This window comes from Cupressus sempervirens, chromosome 1 (assembly GCF_028749045.1).
Source record: "Cupressus sempervirens isolate cs-2001-9-10 chromosome 1, ASM2874904v1, whole genome shotgun sequence".
In the NCBI taxonomy this organism is placed as follows: Eukaryota; Viridiplantae; Streptophyta; class Pinopsida; order Cupressales; family Cupressaceae; genus Cupressus; species Cupressus sempervirens.
This window is the reverse complement of record NC_143118.1, coordinates 503,380,525-503,396,179: the sequence shown is the minus strand read 5'-3', so window position 1 is coordinate 503,396,179 and position 15,655 is coordinate 503,380,525.

The following is a 15,655-nucleotide window of genomic DNA, read 5'->3' as shown; positions in this document are numbered from 1 at the left end:
ACTCACTCCCTTTGCAACTTGACAAAATCCATAGCTCTTTACAAATTTTTGAACATCCTTATACATTTGTGGCCAATAATGTTTCTCTTTCAGCAAACTCAATGTTTTATCAATTCCAAAATGTCCAGCTAATCTGCCACTATAAATAACCAGGGCCAAAGGCGCCAGCTATCCAAACCACCCTACAAGAGTAAACACAATGGAAGCAAACACAAGTGGATAGCAACCAAAGGAGGAGAAGAGGAAAATACTTCTATTGATTCATCAAAATATCTTCATACATGCCCAGTTGTGAGGCCTTCTCGGTTACGGCCAATTCACATTCAAAGATCCAACAGTAAATTCACACTTTCAGTTCTACTCCCTCAAAACTTTGCTTTTTCTAATAACTTTTCTTAGCTTCTAAGCCTAAACTCTCTATTTATACTATCCAAAACGGCTTACAAAACATTCTAGAACATTACATAAGAGGAGGGTCGACCCAACAATGGTCTGGACTCATCCCAAGAAAAGATCTTAAATTAAATGTCGCAAATGAAATAATTCCCGCAAGTCAACTCATAGAAATCACGTCCAAATATTGGCACTCAGCATACACTGGGTAACTTGGCATCTGAAGGAATGCTACAGTAACTCGGAACTTGAAGAGTCTGACAGGAACTCGGCACCTAAAGAGTGCTATAGTAACTCAGCACCTAAAGAGTGCGACAGGAACTCAACACCTAAAGAGTGCAACAGGAGCTTGGCACCTGAAGAGTGCGACAGGAACTCAGCACCTGAAGAGTGAGACAAGAACTCAGGACCTAAAGAGTGTGATAGGAGCTCAGCACCTGAAGAGTGCCACAGTAACTTAGCACCTGAAGAGTGCTACAGTAACTCAGCACCTGAACTTGGCATCAACTGCAAAAGAAGCAAAAAAAAAGAGCAGGATAACAAGGCAACCCAGGATGCTCCTACATCACTTTAGGAAAGAATATGATAAAGAATCACCCATCTAAGTAGATCATTAGAAGAAAAGATAAAGGTGTGATGATAAGAAGCAGTGTAAATGAAGAATTTTGCTTGCTATCTCAAGTTGAGCCTACGAATGCAGATGAAGCATGTAAAGATGATTATTGGAAACAAGCCATGAAAGAGGAATTGGATCAAACAGTAAAGAATAAGACATGGGAATCGGTCCCTAGACCAATAGACAAGAATGTAATAGGAACTAAATGGGTATTTAGGAACAAGATGAATGAGTAAGAAGTTGTAAGAAACAAAGCAAGTTTGATATGTAAAGATTACTCATAGCAAGAAGGAATAGACTATAATGAGACCTATGCTCTAGTGGCTAGAATAGAAGTAGTAAGATTATTCTTAGCCTATGCAGTACAGAAGAAATTCAAAGTATATCATATGGATGTTAAGTCAACATTTCTGAATGAAGAACTAGAAGAAAAAGTATACATTAAGTAGCCTAAAGGATGTCCTTTAACAGATGACAAGGACATAGTATGTAGACTAAGGAAAGCATTGTACAGATTGAAGCAAGCACCTAGAACCTGGTATGCAAATTTGGACAAACATTTGATAAAACTTAGATATAGCAAAGGTATGGTAGACAGTAATCTATATTGGAAAGAAATTGAAGATGGTTTGATAATTTTGGTAATATTTTTTGATGATATCATATTTGGACGTAATGATGAGGAAAGGAAGAAGTTTTTTGAAGATATGAAGAAAGAATTTGAAATGAGTATGATAGGAGAGATGAAATATATCCTAAGATTGCAAATTGTACAAAATAAAGAAGGAATATTTATTTCTTAGACTAAGTACTTGAAGGATTTACCAAAAAGGTTTGGTTTGGAAGTATGTAAACCCATTGGAATACCTATGGTAATTGGACATAAGTTATCTACAAAGGATGAGGCACTTATTGTTGAGTAGAAGAAGTACAAATTTATGATCGCAGGATTGTAATATCTGACTCACACAAAGCAAGATATAGAAAATGTAGTTAGAATTGTTGCAAGATTCCAGGATGATCCTAAAGAAGCACATTATGTAGTAGTGAAAAGGAAATTTAGATATCTGAAGGGAACATTAGAGTTTGAATTATGGTATGATAAATCTAATGATTTCTATAAGTGCTTAAACTGATGCAAATTGGGTAGGCAGTATGGATGACAGAAAGAGCACCAGTGGTGGAGCCTTCTTTCTTGGAGGAAGATTAGTTTCTTGGTTAAGAAAGAAAAAAGATTGTACATCACAAAGTACAGTGGAAGTAGAGTATGTTTTAGTAGCAAATAATTGTAATCAAGTCTTTTGAATGAAGTAGATGTTGAATGGTATAAGGATAGAAATTAGTGAACCTATTGCTATACATGGTGACAAAAAAAGCACGGAAAATATGTGTAAGAATCAAGTATTGCATTCTAAGACCAAGCACGTTTCTATCAAGTATCACATGTTGAGAGAGAAATTTTTAGATAAGGAAATCAGATTGGAGTATGTGAGCACAAAAGAGCAGATTACAGATATATTCACTAAGCGTCTTCCCAAAGAGACTTTTGAGTATTTACAAGGTATTCTTAGGATTATGCCCCTTCCTACATTAGAGTAGAAGATGCAAGAGTGCATTAGTCCATTGTAAGAGAGCACCATTTTTTTATGGATTGAATGATGATGTTTCTTATATGGGGGAGTATCTGTGATGAACAGAGTCATCTAAGACTATTATTGGATATTGTTGTGAATAGTGTCTTTTGACACTTGAGATAGTAAGAATTAGTTATTGCAAAGTTTGATACAGTAAAGTTGGTTACTGAAACCTTTGACAATGATTCCAATGGGGTAGAAATATTGCATGAAGAACATTATGTTTGGCATGAAAAATAGTATGGAAATGTTTGGCATAATTTTAAAATGGAATGAAAGTTTGATAGAAAATAACATTGAGGTATATCAATGGGAAGAATGATTAATGATGAAGAGGATTTGAAAAGAAGATTAACGGTCTTTTGTTGATATTCTTGGAACTAGATGTTTTTCATCTATGTTTTCATCAATGTCAAAATGGGAGATTGTTAGAAGATTCGTTGGAAGCATGAATGCTAATGATATTCCTATGGGGGAGTATTGTAGATATGTTACTATGATGATATGTTACATTCATGACTGATTTTTTCATTGATGTCAACATAGCAATTTTCTATGGTATTTGACAGAAGAACCACAAAAAGATCAAGTTGGTATGTATGGCTAGTTGAGTGTTTACACTATCCAAGGTTATGGGAGATGCTTCTAAGTATCTAGTATATGCATAACATTGGAAGAATAAAGGATAAGTCTAAAAGAAGTTATGTAAGTTTTGGTGATGTCTGTTTTGAGATAGAGTTTACAAAGGCATGTTCTGGCAAACTTGTTAGATCTCTAAGCAGATTTGATATTCTAAGAATCAAGGTTGAGGACATGAAGAAGAAATGTTGGTGGTGATGTGGCTAAGATCAGTCATCATAATATCGCATGTATAAAAATATATTCAAGTTGCAAGGTGGAAGATTTATGTTATCGCTAAGTGTAAGATATTCTTTATGTGGTCCTATAATAATTAATTGAGAAGGTCTAACTACCAACTTAGGGAATTGTTTTGAGGACTTAGTATAAAGGAAGGATATTTTCCTTTATCATGATATGGAATGATATGGTTTTTTGATTGATAATATTCAGTAATAAGAGAAAAATGCAAAGTTGAGTAGAGCAGTGCAGAAGTGAAGGAAACTTCATTGCCAAGGTTTTTTTGAGTGATCTAAGGTTTGATATTTGGATTAGAGGTTTGTGAAATAGTCTACAATGTTTGATAGTGATTGGTTTGGTTGACAGAACAAAGGAAAGAAGGACATAATAGTAAATTACATGTTTGAGGAGTGATCTCTTCTTATAATTGAAATTGCATGTTTGGGCAGTGGGCTCATCTTGAATACATTATACTACAACTCCTAACAAGGTTGGCACAACTCCTAATAGGGTTGGAATCTCCTAACAATGATTCAAAGTATCCTAATAGGGGCTCTATGTACTAAATATTGTAATAGATTCCTAATAGGGTCCACCCTCTAACAAGGAATATTTATATTAGTACATCATCTTGTGGACATATTTCCAACTAGGGTTTTCCCTCTGATCAAGGGTTTCCTTAGCCAACATATCTGGTGTAATTGTCTATATGCATTTTATTATGGTTTTTGTTTACTTTGGTTGAATGGTTAAGTTTTCTTAAAGAAAATAAATGTTTTAATTGTTGGATAACTAATTCACCTCCCCTCTCAATTATCTTGGTGGACTATTGTTTCTAACATCGGTAACAAATAAATTTTGAAAAAATTTATATTTTATAAATTACACCATTCAAATGTAAAAATCATGATTGCATCAACATATCTAAAGGAGATCTAACAGTGGGATAAAAAGTTGTGACCCGCATACCAAGACCAAATTTGATTGTTTGAAATATCTTAGTCCATCTAGCATAAATAATATATCCATTTTATTTTATCATATTCAAATGCCACCTATCCCAATCTAAGAAAATTGACTAGAACTCAAGAAAGTTATATTTTATAAAGGTGTAAAGTATACATGGATAAAATTCATCAGAGGGAAAGAGAAGATATAAAATAATTAAATGAATAACTCTTCCAAGAATTGGTTACATGATTAGAGTGCTATGAAGAAGTGTTGTATATTTTAATAGATCCAATGAGATGGGGGTTCTTTGAGCTACATAGGAAGGAGTAATTTTCTATTTCTAATTGTAATGGAGAGGTGATCTTTCTTTTATATTCAGTTTTGATGCATGGAAGGGGAATCTTTGAGCTCACAATTTTGGCATTTGGAAAAATAAAAGAGATTTTTCTTGATCTATGTATTTCTTAGTATCTCTTTTAGCTCATAATGATATTTGTGTTATTATCATCATTCCTTTTTAATGACATTTTAATGCATCAGGATGTATGCATACTTAATGTTGGAGCTTTAAATCTAAGATTGATTGTCTATAGAAAGAATAAAAACTTCTTACTATTTGTTTCCTATTGCTTATGATTGTAAGGAAGATGACCTTTTATCATTTTCTTGCATTCATCTCTTTCATGCATTTAAGTTTCTCCATGTCTACCCCATGATTGAGTAGGTGTTAGTACTTTATGGTAAAAAGCATATCCACATCTTTTTATTCATTGTAAATATTTAAAGAGGGACTTTTACCTCACAATTTAGAGGAAGGTTATCGATTTTATGATAACCTATCCATCTATTAGTAATATTTTTACTTCAATTTTTGCATTGTGTGTCATTTTTTATTGGTATTTTTGAAGAAAAGATTTGTTCACTAAAAATTTGGTATGCCTTATGAACCATTCATTAGAAAGTCCCTTGTGCTCATAAATTGGTAAGTAGGAGATATTTTATTGTCAAGTCAAATTGTGATACTGCTATCAAGATTTATGTAGATTTTGAGTCAAACTCATTGACATGTATTTTATGAGTAGTATTTCACATGAATCCATCTCTCATGATAATGAATGGAACACTTAGCACTCATTAGATCTAGGTTATTCTCACAAAGGTGAATTACTCATGAAATATGGGTCAATGAGTTTGACCAAAAAACCAAATAGTTAACTTCTTATGGCAATATCACAAATTGAATTCTTGTGGAAATGTTTCCTACTTGTCAATTAATGAGATTAAGGATCTTTCAAATGAATTTTCATAACTCACAACACTTGGTGGAGGTTTTTCAAATGGGTTATAAGAAGAGTGAGGTCAATTATGGAGGAAATATCATAGTTAAACATGCTTAAGTTGGAGTAGTACTTGGATGGGTGACCTCTCGAGAAGTCTTGGTGCTTCACCTCAAATGAGTTCTAAGTATTCCATTCATTCTCATTAGAGATGGGTTCATGTTAATGATAGAAATAATAGCCCACCAATATAACTGAGAGGGGGGTGAATTAGTTATATGATAATTAAAATAATTATCCCTTTTAAACAATCTTTGATCAAATAACCAATGTAAACAACAACCATAAAGAGATGCTCATACACAATTACACCAAATATGTTGGCTACGAAAACCCTTGATCAAAGGGAAAACCTCGATGGGAATGATGCCCACAAAATGATGTAGTAATATGAAGATTCCTTGTTAGAGGATGGACATTGTTAGGAGTCTATTACAATGCTTAGTACAAGAGTCCCTGTTAGGAGACTTTGAATCCTTGTTAGGAGATTCCAACCCTATTAGAAGTTGTGGAAGTCAGCTAAACCCACTGTCCAATCAGCTTCAAGATCAGATCAATGACCCCACTGTCCAATTGACCTCAGTACTATTCCTTTCAAAATAATAGATGTGTAATGAGATTTTACTTCTTTCTCTATCTAGTACGTCAGATTCCTTCACCTTCAGATCATGCAATCAAATCTAAATTTTTGTGACCAGTAACAGTAACCCTTAAGGTCACTTACATGCATTATTAAATCACTCTACTCTATTGCTTGGTAATTTAAAAGTTTTCTCCTTGTTCACATATCTAAAACATGTAAAACATATTTCCTTTATACCATGCTCAATCATAAATCCTTAAGTCAGGTTCACATTTTATTATCATACATTAATTAAATAAAATACCCATTTAATCAATGTTGTTAGCTCACATTTATACAAAAACTTTCACAGATGTGACTTCCATACATGTGCACTCTCTGAAATCATCAACAACTAGTATATTACCTCCAGTTAAGTTTGCAACCCTTCATTCCAAATGGAATGAGTTGTATCAATAATTCAATAAGAATTTCTTTCCTAGTGCTCTATTTTGATGCAGTTCTTTGTATATCAACAATATCTTCTGTACACTATCGATTCAGGTTCTGCGCACTTGCCCAAGTAACAAATACATACTGTAGTACATGCTAGTAATTGTGCATAATTAGATAAGTAATATAATGTCCTCAATACAAAAATTAGAATATGTTGCTCTATCAATCTTTTACAAACTTATTACATCATAACAATGTTCTACAATGTTCCCCCATGGCATCAACATTCATGCTAATAGTTAACTACTACTCATGAAAGATGGATCAATGAGTTTGACTCAAAAACTACATACATAAATCTAGATAGCAATATCACAATTTGACTTGTTGTGGAAATATCTGCTACTTATGTACATGTTATGTGTGTTAGATAACTGAGAGGAAGGTGAATCAGTTATTCTTAGGCCCTTTAAAATAATTTTCTACACTTATAATAATACAGTAATAAATGCATCATCATAATGTTATAAAATGCTCCCCCATGGCATCATCATTCATGCTAATAGTTAACTACTACTCATGAAAGATGGACCAATGAGTTTGACTCAAAAACTACATAGTTAAATCTAGATAGCAATATCACAATTTGACTTGTAGAAATATCTGCTAGTTATGTGCATGTTTCGTGTGTTAGATAACTAAGAGGGGGGTAAATCAATTATTCTTAGGCCCTTTAAAATAATTTTCTACACTTATAACAACTTTAAGTTATCAGTAAATTAACTAGATAAACACATTAACTCATTCAACTATAAACTGATAAATAGATTTGTAGTCTCTGCCAAGTATTAGGCTCATTAACCAACTTACAAAAATGTAACAATTTCAACATGTAAAAAATTCATCCACACATTAACACTATTATTTTTAGTTTGGAAACTTGATTAGGGTAAAAACCACCTAGGACTAGTCACCCAAAATGATTTCACTCTTCTAAAGTAAGCTTAGTCAAGAATCAACCTTGTTAAAGGTTAAAAACATGTTGATATGACCCTATTAGGGATTTTTCATCAAATATCATCTAGACCTTATCACCCTTCCCTGAGTGGCCTATCTAAAGTTCTTAAAACATGCAATGTAATGTTGCCTTAAAAAGAAGTTACAAATAAAGACTATTAAGTCCACACAATTAAGATTTTTTTTTGCTACAATGATTAGAGAGTAACAATAAAATTATCTAATAAAATTGTAACTCATTTTTTGTATTTAGATCCCATTCTACACATATCTCTTTCTTACTAACTAGCTATCACACTAACATCATCAACCACCTTCACTTTGCTTTTTAGAGGTGCTCGGTATGATCAATTTTCTCAACAACTTTATCTCCACCTTGTGTGCAACTCTATTAGAAAAATTTACCTTCTTTTTTCTTCCTTATATAGATAGGATTTTTCTATTTCATCTCATTCATGATATTCCTCCACTTAATCACAATTGTTCATTAATCTTTCTATATCATATATATTGAATCTAGATACTTGATAAACCATTTTATTCTTAAATTTTGTGCTTCACCTTGGATCACTATAATAACCTCAAATCTTCACCATGGATCTTGCTTTATTTATACTAGTCACTGATATTTCTAACTCACTTCATCCTTATCCTTGTAGTCTTCTAAAATAGTCCATATTATCACTTGATGTCATCCTTTACTTGATCATTCACAAAATATTTTTTTACTAAATTGTGTTCTTTCTTTGCTAAACACCTCCATCACTCAGGTAATATTTTTCTTGCACAGTCAATACCTTATGCTTAGCTAATACTTACTTACTTGACCCTCTAACTTCTTCATTTACCTACCTCCATTTCTAACTCTCTAACACTAAATGTTTCCTTAGCTTTTCACTTCATAAATTTATTTCTTTCTATACCAACCAAAGTATATTACTTGTACATCATCTCAACTCCTCATCTGATCATGTAAAATAATCGAATCAATAGTATCTTCTCATAGACCAATTCCTTATTTGTCCAACTAGGTTTTCATATTCAACTTAACTTCTTTACTTAACTATTATCATTATCCTTCATATATCCATTCAACATGACATCCTTTACATTATTACAAGTTACATGAATTAGTGAAGTCAAACAAGTTGACATCAATGACAATAAAAAAATTGATTAGAAACTCTTCTATATACAACTCATATCTCTATTCTGACCTTTTTCATCATCAACATCACTTGTTTCTAATAATCTCTCCCTTTTATCTATCATCATTACTTATGTCCAACAATAGCATTATTTCATTAGTTGTGTCCAACAATCTCTCCCTTTGGCATTGATAGAAACACATATTGAAATATACCATCCAATATCAAAATTCATCAACAATATATTTTAATTTTCAATCTCAACATTTAATGATAATCAGGAGGAAAAAATCACCCAGCTCAAGTAGAAGGTCCAAAGGCTGGATTTCGTCCACCAGGTTGTGACTAAACAGATTGTGGATACCCTCCATACCTTGAATGAAAACATTGTTAATCTAGGGGACTATCTGACCAATGTCGATCTTGTGGGGAACATGGAGTAGAGTACAGAGCACGAAACCAGCCGAGAGGATCCTTAGAAAGAGACTGGAATCCAGGAAAGTTAGGGGGACCAGATTCATTTCCTCCCCATGATTCAGGAGGAAGAGGCCAACCAGAAGGAAAGTGACGCTGCAGAAACCCTGCAGGCAATGGAGAAGAAGGGACACTAGTCTGCCAGCCAGGCTCTGTTCCTGGCCTTTGTTTCCCAGGCTTTGGGCCTTTTTGTTTCTGGCCTTTTGAGGCAGCTTTTTTTCAGTCTTTTATGCTTTAAGTTTTTTTTTTCTGTAAAACTTTGGGTTTTAGGATCCCTGTAAAACCTGTTTTCCTAATCAAAAACATTTAATGATAACACTTCAATCACTACAATACTCTCCCTTTGATTATAATTCTTAGTTCTCTATTCTTATCATTTTGTCTCAAAATCTGATCAATTAATCTCTTCATTTTCATTTTCTCCCTTACAACATTGTCATACTTTCTCCCAAATTTTATTTTCTCCCAACAATCATCAATAAATCATCATCTTCTTTTGACAATAATTAGCAATATATTTCATACAATACTCTCTTTTACATCTGATACTCTCTCCTTTGACAATAATGCCAAAGGTATCAATGAACCTTCATATTCCATGTAGTTATACCTTGTACCTTGCATGTACGAATCAATTTTGTTTCAGCACATATTTTACGTTTCTTCACTACATTAGGATTGCCAAAAGAGTGAACTTCTACATCAACTCAAATTGATATTCCAAATGAATTGATGCAACACACATCTTCTTCTAGTGAACATTAGATAGGTGAATGACCCCTAGTTTAACTCTTAAATATTCAAAGGCATCCTTAGGTAATGTCTTAGTAAAGATATCAACAATTTTTTTGTTTGACTTCACATACTCTAGCCTCACTTGTTTCTCCTAAAGTTTCTCTCTCAATTAATGATATTTGATAGATATATGATTTGTTTTTTATTTCATCACTGGGTTCTTTGAAATATTTTTAGAACTTGTATTGTCACAGTAAATTTTCATAGGATCTATCACTTGCTCTTGCATACTTTCTATTAATTATTTGATCCACATAATATTTGAGTAATTGATTGAAGTTGCTACATACTCTGCCTGAGTGATAGATTACGAAGTATAACTTTTTTCTTGTTTATCCATGTCACCAATCTTTCTCCTAAAATCAAAGCTCCACCACTTGTAATCTTTCTATCATAAATATTGCCTACTAAATTAGTATCAATAAAAACAATTATCTTAAATTATCTATCTTTCTTGTACCATAAACCATAATGCTTAGTTCCTTTCAGATATCTAAAGATTTTCTTCATAGTAATCATATATGTCTCCATAAGGTTAGAAGAAAATGTTGCCACAATATTGTTAGCCATATTTTCCCTCCCACCAAAAAATTGAGTTTTACCTATCAAGCATGGTCAATGATCATATTTATTCAAATATTCAAATGATCAAATAAAAGATATCTTCAAAGCTTTGGCTTATCCTTTTATATCCTATGTCTTAGCTTTTTTATGCTTTGTTTCCTTGGAGATTCAAGTCACGATCATGCAACTATCTTTCATCACCCAGTTGTCATGGTCTATGGCTTAACCATTTGGGGAGGTACAATTGCACAAGATGTTCTTTTTAAGAGGTCAGTGTGACTTTGTAGTTTAAAAGGCTAACATCTAGTTATGAGTGGTGACACAATAATCTCTCTTTATCGCTTGGTTGCAAGGTTATGATCTTCACTCTAGGTTTAAGCTGTAATATCATGAGCCTTCATCATTCACATAATCGCAAAGAGTTTAATGTTAACCATGATCAAGATGGAAAAGTCATGAATCACCTTGTGTGGACGGTCATCAAGGTCAGTGATAGGTTAAATATTTAAGCTATGAAGTAGTGATAACATAAAATGAGAGGACCAGGTGAACATCGCAACTTTGCTAGAGTTGTGGCATAAATTATAGTTAGTACTGTGATCGTGCATCTCTTCTTTTTCACATGGTCAAGATGAGTCAAGTTGTGGCATAAACCATAGTTAGTACTATGATCATGCATCTCTTCCTTTTTGCATGATCGTGATGGCGTTAAGAGTAATCTCATGGGTTAGGGTTGCAAAATTATGCATGGTGCTATGAGGATGACCTTGGTGATGTGGTAGTTCCTGGTTGATCAAAGAATTGAACTATGTGGGAGGGGGTCCTAGTTATATTTATAACCATTGGATCTAAAGAAATCAATGCATGTTGCTATGTCGTTATGGAAAATTGTTTGCTCAATTTATATAGCAATATAACAATGATGCAACATGTGTCTTTGTGGGGCTAGGTAGAGAGAAAGAAATAGTAGTTAAGTCTATTTTCACATGGTAATGAGCATTTCATGTCAAGTCAAGGATCATGCTATGATGGTGTAAATATTATGTTGGTAGTTTGGTCACAGTCCGTATGATTGTAGGCATCTAATGCTAGGTTGGATATCAATGACAATGTTGCAAGATGTCTATTTCACATTTTCATCGGGTTACAACTGTTAGTGGATAATGTTGAAGATAAGCTACAAAGTAGTGATAGATAGTCAGTCATGGTTTTGCAAGGAATAAATACTAATCAAGAAAGTTGGAGGCAAATATTTGATCATGGGTGGTCAAACATAAAGCATAAGTTGAATATTGGTAGGGTGGTAGAAAAATAAAGTATGATTGGTCCACGTCGAAAAGCCTGAGGATTGACTCCAGTTGATAGATAACCTAGCTAACTTGGCATACTAATAATAAAGGAAGTAGCTCTTTAATTTTAGATATGATCTTTTCAATCTTTTGTAACCACTTGCATCATTCAACATCCTTAATAAATATGAAGAGATACTCCATCGTTGCCTGTTGGTCCATATAATCAGCTAGAATGATAATGGTCATTATTTCTATCTTCTCAAGGCTATGTTTGGTGAATAAGTGATTTTCCTACATCTAGATGTGTGCCCTAGTTAGATCTTTCCCAAATTTGTAGTGACTATTCTCTATAATCTTTAATGTAGTTCTTGAGTTTTGCCTTAGGGTAGAAGCTATCTGAGTTATGCTTACATCGTAAAAGCATATATTGTAACCTTTCTTAGGGTCGATCTCTTTCTTTGATTCTATAGTGTTGTATGTCTATGTTCTACTACTATAATTTCCTTTTGCCTCTAAGTCAATATATTCCTCTATGATATATCTTTCTTCTATTAATAGATTGTGCAATGCCTTATTTCCTTTGTGTTAAAGTATTGTTTTCATCTCTCAACGGTATGATTGTATCTACTCGGATTTTGAATGATATAAAGTGAAGTCTCTTCCTTATATCATTCTTTTGGTTTTCGATCTATGTAAGGTTGTTGTATTAAAGAAGAATTAAATTTTTATACTTTGAGGTTTTATTGATAAACTGTGCATTCATGGGCGAAGAAAAGGTTGAACATAATATTTGGTGCATCACCTCCTCTTAGATTAGATTAGGTAGTTTGCTTCATGCATTCCTTCTCCCTTTTCCTCTTAATAAATAGTTAGGTGCATCCTAATAGTAAGGAAGTCAACCTTCTCCAAAGATTCAATCTCAAGTCACAAAGTTCCACACTTTCGAGATTTTTTCCCTATTACATAAGGTTGCCTTTAGGTAAGACTTTAAGAAAGGGTGCAAGCTTTTGTGTCAATAGTTTCTAGCATGCCTGGTGGGAGTAACACTTGAAGCATTATAAGTTCACTAGTGTCAAAGAATAAAATTTCAAATATACGGTGAGAAGATAGTGTTGCTCTCAGTATTTTAGGCCTTCAAAGGCTTATTTTTAAAGTACTTGGCAAATGCATCTCTACATTTTGGTTTCTAAACCAAATTTTTTGTGATTCATGCCCAAGGATCACATGAGGGAATCTTCTAGAGGTAATTTGCAATATGAGCTCTCATTTTTAAACCCAAAAGAAAGAGAAATAGTTATCTCTATCACCAATTAGGAGTGTAGCAATAGCACATACATCTACAAGATCTCTCTCGACTCCTATTCATAGATCATAGCCTAAGTTTCCATATTTTTGTATAAATAGGTCCTTATTCCATATGGCACAGCCTAGAGCACATGCATTTGCTACCTTTAATGGTGGGAGTCCTTTCCTTTTGGCTCAAAGACATGATATTCTAGTGTCAGCTCTCAAAAGTATACATGATTTCACTGGTGAAAATTCCATCTCCCCTATAGAACATATTCAGGAGATTTCAAATGTTTGTAATAGACATGGTATTAGAAAAGATGATGTTGTTGTTATGCTTCTAGCTTCATCCTTAAAAGGAAAGGCATTGCAATGGTATAGCGATTTTCCTCATTACTTTATTATTGATTGGTATGGGTTAAGATTAGGGCTTTGTAAATATTTTGAGGATAAAAGTGATCAACTATTACTTCTAGAGAAGCTAACAACCATCAAGAGAGCACCTCATGAATATATGACTGATTTTAATTATAGGTTTCAAAAGACATGGAGGATCAAGAAAAGAAGATGGTGGACAATGGTACAGTAATGCAAAAAATGAGTAATGAGTTGGTGACTATGACGAGGTAACAAGCTCAAAATAATAAGCCTTCCCAACTTTAGTATCAAGGTCCCATACATAATAGATCCCCAAACTAGAGTAATGTCCCCTACAATCTGAATAGACCTATTGATAACACCCATACTACAAATACCAACCTAAATAGGACTTTAGTCCCTCAAAATAATCTTGCTCAAGATCAAGATTTTTGTCCTTCTTGTAACTACTCCTATGGCTATTGTATGTGTCAAAGAGTAGAGTCTTATTTGGCATTAAGTACATAAGAAAAATAAGTAGAGTAGAAACACAATGCTAATCAACCTATTGATGCTTCTCATCTACAATGGCAAGGTGATTGTTCTTTTATGACTCATCATTTAGAGGAACACAACCATGTTAATCATGATGTCATAGTTCAAAATACTAGAAGTAAGAGAAGAAATATTGAATATGTTATGCCCCTCTCTCCTCATTAAGCTTCAATTTTAGATGTTGCTCCTCATGTGCCAGTGATGAATGTACAATCCAATATTACTCCTCAACAAAGACAAGATATGAGTAGCAAGAATTTTATTGAACGTTAGAGTTCTCAAGTTCAGCAGCCTATCCATACATTTCTCAAAGCTTTAGCCAAAGTAGCTAATACTCCTTTCAATGTGCTAGATCAAATGAAAAAGAATAATGTCAATATCTCTATATGGGATGTTGTTGCTATTATACCATCACAGAAGAAGCTATTGCAGCAAGAGCTAGAGAGCATAGAAGTGAAGGATCAACCACGTAGAGATGAGAATGCAACAACCTTGGTGAAACTAACCAAAGAAGGAGAAATAAGTAAGAAAATAAGGCCTCCTCCTTTCTACATCTCTTTAATCATACTAGTCCATAATTGTATGATAGATTCAAGGGCTAGTAGCTTTGTAATGCCTAAGTGTGTAGCTGATGTCATGGGTATTAAATATGAGCCAATGGTTAGAGATGTGCTCCAATTAGATGGCAGCTCTATCAAGACTGTAGGAGTCTTAAAGAATGTAGAAATTGTATTGCATGCCTTCCCTAGTTGTACTATAACACAAGATATATTAGCAGCTGAGGTCAAACTATATTTTTCCATCTATCTTTCTAGAGACTTTACTGCACAAATAGGTGGCTATATTTCATTTGATTAGTCTTACATGTTTTGTAGAATAAGGTATGGAACAAAAGCTTCCATAAGGGAAAAACCTCTAGGCCTTAATCACATAGAGACTTATACTCCAAGTCCCATAAACATGAATTACACTATTTTTGAAGAAGAGGATGGAGACATCGCACATAAGCCTACCATTTCTTTGGCAGAGGTGTCTAACTTTCTTTTGGATGAGTGGGTCACTTCTTATCAGTTCAATCTGGTACAAGAAGCTCTAGAGACAATCGTTGGCACATATTGCATTTCAGAGAGAGAAGCTCCTATTCCTAATCTCATAAGGAAGGGAGAGAATATTGATGGATTGAGGAGCATGTTCTTCAACAGCTCAAGAAATAAGAATGGTTCATGGGCTGGTGTCATGCTCATCTCTCCTGAATTGGAGAAATAGTATTTCTCTTATAGGCTCCAATTTAGTTGCACTAGTAATGTAGCAGAGTATGAAGCTCTAATCTAGGGTCGCCAACTTTCCCAAAGGAGAGGA